Here is a 6,178-nt window from a genome sequence, read left to right as displayed (position 1 = left end):
GTCTTTTTATTCTTCATGTGCACCTAAACGCAATCACAGTCCAAAGATGTTCTCACCTACATGTGAAACACACACTGATTGACATGCAGCCTTCTAATCTCTTCTCCCTTACAGGATGTCGCGAAGCAACCCAGACAGCTGCAGGACGAGCTGCTGAGGTTAAAGAATAGGATGTACTACCTGCTTTGGCAAGCAGACACTTTGCCCAACTTTGCTTTGGAGTCTCAAGGTGAGACATCTAAATCATCTTTGCCATTTTCATTTGTCAGATTCTAATTCACACTTGCTTTTTAGTTTATAGATTCCTTTCTTACTTGTGTGTGTTTTTGTGTGCAGGGGCCAGTGGTCTATTCCGGCTATCTTCAAAAAAGTACCAGACATAGGAGGCAGGACAGACATTTTTTAGGGATGCCTATCTGGCGACCACCTGTTATTCAGGTAGGAACTACAAACTCAAAACAGATGACTCTATGATAATAGCTGACATTGTTTTACTGTATATTCTTTTTTATATATATAACATCCTAAACTCTCTGTTTCACTCTATCTTTCCTCAGGTACACTCCCCCTGGTCCTAGGAAGATGCTGAGCCTTTGAAGGTGGGCGTGGACATTTAGTCATCGCCCTGTCCCACCCAGTAAGCCAAAAAAGGTGTCTCCAACTTTGTGAAGCTGCAAGTCAAGAGCAACTGGGGCCATCCTGACTACTTGTGTCTGTCCATCTTCAGGATCCATGAGAAGCTGGCAGGCTGAAGACTGAAATAAAGGAGAAGACAGAAGACCAACATCTGGGTGCAGAGCAGTGGGTAAGTATAAGCAGAGAGGTGAGTATATGTGAAGGGGAATCAGACTCCACACATCTAAAATATTAACAAATGTGTGCTTCTTTTATGGGCGGGAAACCAGTGAGGTATGATGCACTCCTATTGGTTGGGTGGGGCACCTGTGCAGAGGTTGTGAACCTCGGTACCCTCCCCTCTGCCAGGTGAAATTAAGCTGAAGAAGGATCCATTTGGATCACAGTAGATATGTGGCTGCCATAATTTCTTCTACCTGTGCCCAGATGTTTTCAGTCTGATTGACCGTCACTGTGCGCCGCACGGGATAGACTGTTGTTCAGTTCTGGCTCTGGTTCTCTCTCCGTATATGCGTGGATTTACTCCGGGTGCTTCAGTTTCATCTCACACTCCAAAGACTTGCAGATTAGGTTAATTGGAGGTATGCATTGTTTAAGACTTTTTTATTTACTACATGTTTTTAATAATGTTTCTGCTTGTTTTGTTATTTATTTGAAATCCTTAATATATATAAAACATCATAATAACATCATTCCTCCATCTTACAAAAGCACACCCAGGTGAAAAAGAAATATACTTAAGTTTGTTCGTTGAAGACACATTGCATTTTCTGCGAATGAGGACTTGCACAGTAGACACTGGGGTATTTGCTGCTTTATCACAGCATCTGTGAAAGGGAAGAAAAGTATTTTGTTTAATGTAAAAGCAAAATTACACTTTAATTAACTAACTACCATTGTCAGATTTTTTATTTTGTTGAAAGTTTCTGAAACACAATATAACATCATGTCATATGTCATCATATCTTACTGTTTTGATAATGTTAACCGTTTAGGTTCAGGCGAAATGTTTTTCAACAAGGAACCCCGCCCATTTAATGCTCAGTTCTTCCATTACAACATGATCAGAAACATTACATAAACACTACTGTACATTCAGCCAAGGAGCTGTATATGATAAAATGTTATTAAATAGGTAGAACAAATAACAAAACATTAAGACCTGCTTAACAACTGTGCTGTCTACATGTCATTTCACATTAACACAGCAGTCAATTTGTGAAGTGCAAAAGTAGCCAATTACTTACATGTATGTATTTTTAATCTATTTTTTTTTCTCAGATATCCACTTTTGACTAGTCTAACACAAATGCTTAGCTGATGGTTCATATTAGCTTAAGCTAAACTTTAATTGAATTTATATGAAAATGACAACTGTGGTGATGGCTCTACAGAAGATATGGGCAATAATAGTGATTACAGTGACCAATAACTTCCTCAATGTAAATATGGACATTATTAGTATCTAGTCTACTATCTAGTATCATTACTAATATTCTATCATAAAAATGTGAACCTATTCATTAGCATATAGACAGCATCATAATAATTGCATTTATACTGTGATAAAGACCTCACTGGTCATCTTAACAGTACAAAAGCTGAATTGAGTGCTCATACACAGCAACAGGTAGAAATGTTTTGCAGTGGCAAAATGTTTTGTGGTGCTTGTGAATTGTGAAAAAAAACAACCTTAAATTTGGCTTAAAATGCTTTGTAACGCGTTAGTAGAGGCTTCAATCACTTTCTGGCAGGTGGAATACTGCTTTACTTGGGTTGTATTGGCCCTTTAAAGGTATAACCCATATAAAGCAGTTTTCCACCTGCCAGAAAGTGATTGAAGTCTCTACTAGTTGACTGAAAGGTTATTTCTTTCCTGAAAAGTGTTGATTTCAATAATGAGAGTTATATTTGACAGATTAGAACTCACCCAGGCATAAATAACCATTACACCAAGTAAAGGCTCTAATCACATTTTGACAAGTGCAATACTGAATTATGCGGGTCGTATTGGCCAATTTAATGTAAAGTACCGAATGAGTTATATTCTGTCAAATATAACCCTCATGAATATATCAACTAATTTCAGGACAGAAATAACCTTTCAGTCAATTAAGTAGAGGCTTCAATCACTTTCTGGCAGGTGGAATACTGCATTATATTGGTTGTCATTTAAAGGTATTTTAAGAGGTAATGAAGTACTAGGTTAGTTATAATATGACAAATATAACTCTTCTGAATGAAATCAAGTCACTTTGACGAAGAAATAACCTTTCAGTCCTGAAGTAGAGGCTACAATCACTTTCTGGCAGGTGAAACGCTGCATTATATTGGTTGTATTTTCCCTTTAGAGGTATTCTAGGAGGTAATAAAGTACTAGGTTAGTTATAATATGCCAAATATAACTCTTCTGAATGAAATCAAGTCATTTTGAGGAAGAAATAACCTTTCAGTCAAGAAGTAGAGGCTTCAATCACTTTCTGGCAGGTGAAAAACTGCATTATATTGGTTGTATTTGCCTTTTAAAGGTATTCTAGGAGGTAAAAAAAGTACTAGGTGAATTATGATCTGTTAAATACAACCCTCATGAATATAATCAACTCATTTCAGGGCAGAAAAAAACCTTTCAGTCAATATGTAGAAGCTGTAATGACTTTCTGGCAGGTGGAATATTGCATGTTATGGGTTACTGGCCATCTAAAGGTATTTTAAGAGGTAATAAAGTCCTAGATTAGTTATAAGAGGTAAAGAAGTACTAGGTGAGTTATAATCTGTCAAATATATTCTTCTGAAGGAAATCAACTAATTTCAGGGCAGAAATAACCTTTCAAGTAGAGGCAAGTAGAGGTATTACAATACTGCATTTTATGTGTTGTTTTCGCCATTTAAAGGTATTTTAACAGGTAAAAAGGACTGGATTGGTTGGTACATAGCAGGTAAAATAATGCAGGGATAATTGTAAAAGAGATCATGTCTTTATTTTATATATAACTCAGCAGTAAGTCCTGTTATTATAGGCTACAGTCAGTTTTCTAAACATAAACAAGGATATTAGACATAAGCCTAGACATAAGGCTTTTTTAAAATTATTTCCTATAATCACGTAAATGTCATGCCTGATTACGCTATAAACAGCAAACACTTATTTGGCCACTATTGTGATTATTACGTTGAAAGAAAGTATCACAAAGAAATACCTTTGCTATATGGAAATGGTGATGTTTATTTGCACGTTATGCCGGTCCAGCTGTAGACATAAGGAGACTGGGCAATACAGCTTTAACATGCTGTGCGCGCTCCTGCAGACGGCAATCAATTTTCGGGGGGGACCAAGGCGTGACACCTGTCGTATCTACATCAGTCCTCTCCATAGACTGTATATAAATATGTCCTCTCTTGCTAAGTTAGCACTTAGAAGATACACTCTGTTCACATTTAACGTTAAGTTGTGCGTGGGAGCTGAACTGATATTCTTCTCTTCTGTGCTCTTTTCTTATTGTGTCTGTGGTGTCCTCCTTTGTCATGTCCGAGTTGGGAAAGTAAAACAAAGTAAACCTGGGAAACAACAGGATTTTCTGGCCAAAATTAGCTTCCCTCTCAACAACACTACGTTAACTTGACACGGTAGCCTGACCGTGAGGTACTTTTGTGCAGCGGACTTTTTTCCCAGCATTCAACAGCGTTGTTATAGCCACAAAGTAACACTCGTGCTCTTTTCCCTTTTTGTTAGTGGAATTTACAGTGTAGCTTCAGGCAGCCACGACACGGCGGACAGATCTGACACGTGCGTTGCGCAGACAGATGTGACATTGCATTGATGACATGAATAAAATAAATATAAAAATTAATGATTTACCACAGTTGTATTTTTCCTAATAACAGACAGGTGACTTCATGAACACAAATAATGAATTTAAGCATTGTGTTTTGATTTTCATGTGTTTTCATGTGTCAATGTTCATTGACACTCAATGTACCGTCCCGAATTTCACCCATTCTCATCTGGTCACCCTAAACTACATTATAATTTAAAGTATGCTTATTACTATACATTGTTGTTTGTTTGTTACGTTAAAGACTTGTGCTGCTACCTTCTTGGCAAGGTCACCCTGGGGGGATCTCTGATCTGAACTGGCTATTTACCTGGTTAATTAAAAAAATTTGAAAAGAGAGAAGAAAAGAAAAAAGTGTAAGCAATATAAGAAATACTTTGCTTTTGAAAAATACGTTAAAATTTTATAAAAATATGTTTTAAAAATTATACTTACTTACATACAGGCGTAAAACATTTGGCAATTACATAAATATTTTAAATATATTGCAATACACAATAAAGCATAATTGGCATATTATTGGCATATATTGGCATTTATTTTTAAGCAACTAAAAGTGTAATTGTTTAACAATATGCTTCCACAAAGTAAACCTAAATAGTATTTACTTAGAGTAGTACAAATATATTTTTAATAAATAGACTTACATGTTGTGAAAAATATGCTTATATTTAAGCATATTCATTAAAAGTTTAATAAAGCATAGATTTATTACCAATTTATTCAAAGGATGCTTTTGAGAAGTATGTTAAAGCTCAAGGGAAAAGATTAGTTGATTCCACTGAGTTCCTGTATGATGTTTTACAGTGTATTGTTAATGTTGGGCATCAATCCTGTCTCTGTGTCAGGGCTTTATTTTTCTCTCAAGCAGGTATGTGTCATGATCCTGTCTGTGTGTCTTGTTTGGGAGTCTGGGTTTAGTTCATGTTTTGGTTTTTATCCCTGGTCCTAGTTTGCATTATTGTGGTTTGGTCTCCTCTGTACTCTGTGTTCTAGTTCTGTGTTCTCGTTTAGGTTCTGGTTCTTTGTAACATGTGTGTGTTTCTGTCTTCTTGGTTATTCACTCTGCCCCATGTCTGCTTGTCTAGTGTTCTCTCTGTTTCCCCCTGCTGTCTCTCTGTCTGCCTGCTTGTCTCTCTGTTTTCCATGCTCTCTGTCTGCCTCGTTAGCCCTGATCCTGGTCACCCGTGCTGCTCCCGCACCACTCGTTAGTCCGTGTGTGTATACAGTGGGTACGGAAAGTATTCAGACCCCCTTTACATTTTCCACTCTTTGTTTCATTGCAGCCATTTTCCAAAAATCAAAAAAGTTCATTTTATTTCTCAGTAATGTACACTCAGCACCCCATCTTGACAGAAAAAAACAGAAATGTAGAAATTTTTGCAAATTTATTAAAAAAGAAAAACTGAAAAATCACATGGTCATAAGTATTCAGACCCTTTGCCGTGACACTCATATTTAACTCAGGTGCTGTCTATTTCTTCTGATCATCCTTGAGATGGTTCTACACCTTCATTTGAGTCCAGCTGTGATTATACTGATTGGACTTGATTAGGAAAGCCACACACCTGTCTATATAAGACCTTACAGCTCACAGTGCATGTCAGAGCAAATGAGAATCATGAGGTCAAAGGAACTGCCTGAAGAGCTCAGAGACAGAATTGTGGCAAGGCACAGATCTGGCCAAGGTTACAAAAAAATTTCTGCTG

The 6,178-nt window shown here is 37.0% G+C and overlaps 1 long non-coding RNA gene across 2 annotated transcripts; it reads left to right on the top strand.

Annotated features, from left to right (window-relative positions):
• Nucleotides 1-6: 6 nt before the first annotated feature.
• LOC123986842 lies at nt 7-1,527 on the top strand. Of its 2 annotated transcripts, XR_006828994.1 has the most exons (5): nt 7-229; nt 337-438; nt 558-637; nt 728-1,217; nt 1,348-1,527. It is a non-coding gene; the product is annotated as an uncharacterized LOC123986842 (long non-coding RNA). The 2 variants fall into 2 exon arrangements; XR_006828993.1 differs by having other exon boundaries at nt 728-1,527.
• The last annotated feature ends 4,651 nt before the right edge of the window (nt 1,528-6,178 follow it).

The sequence above is a fragment of the Micropterus dolomieu genome, linkage group LG18 (genome assembly GCF_021292245.1).
Source record: "Micropterus dolomieu isolate WLL.071019.BEF.003 ecotype Adirondacks linkage group LG18, ASM2129224v1, whole genome shotgun sequence".
Lineage (NCBI taxonomy): Eukaryota > Metazoa > Chordata > Actinopteri > Centrarchiformes > Centrarchidae > Micropterus > Micropterus dolomieu.
Note: the sequence above shows the minus strand (reverse complement) of the source record. Positions and strands in the feature narration are given on the sequence as shown.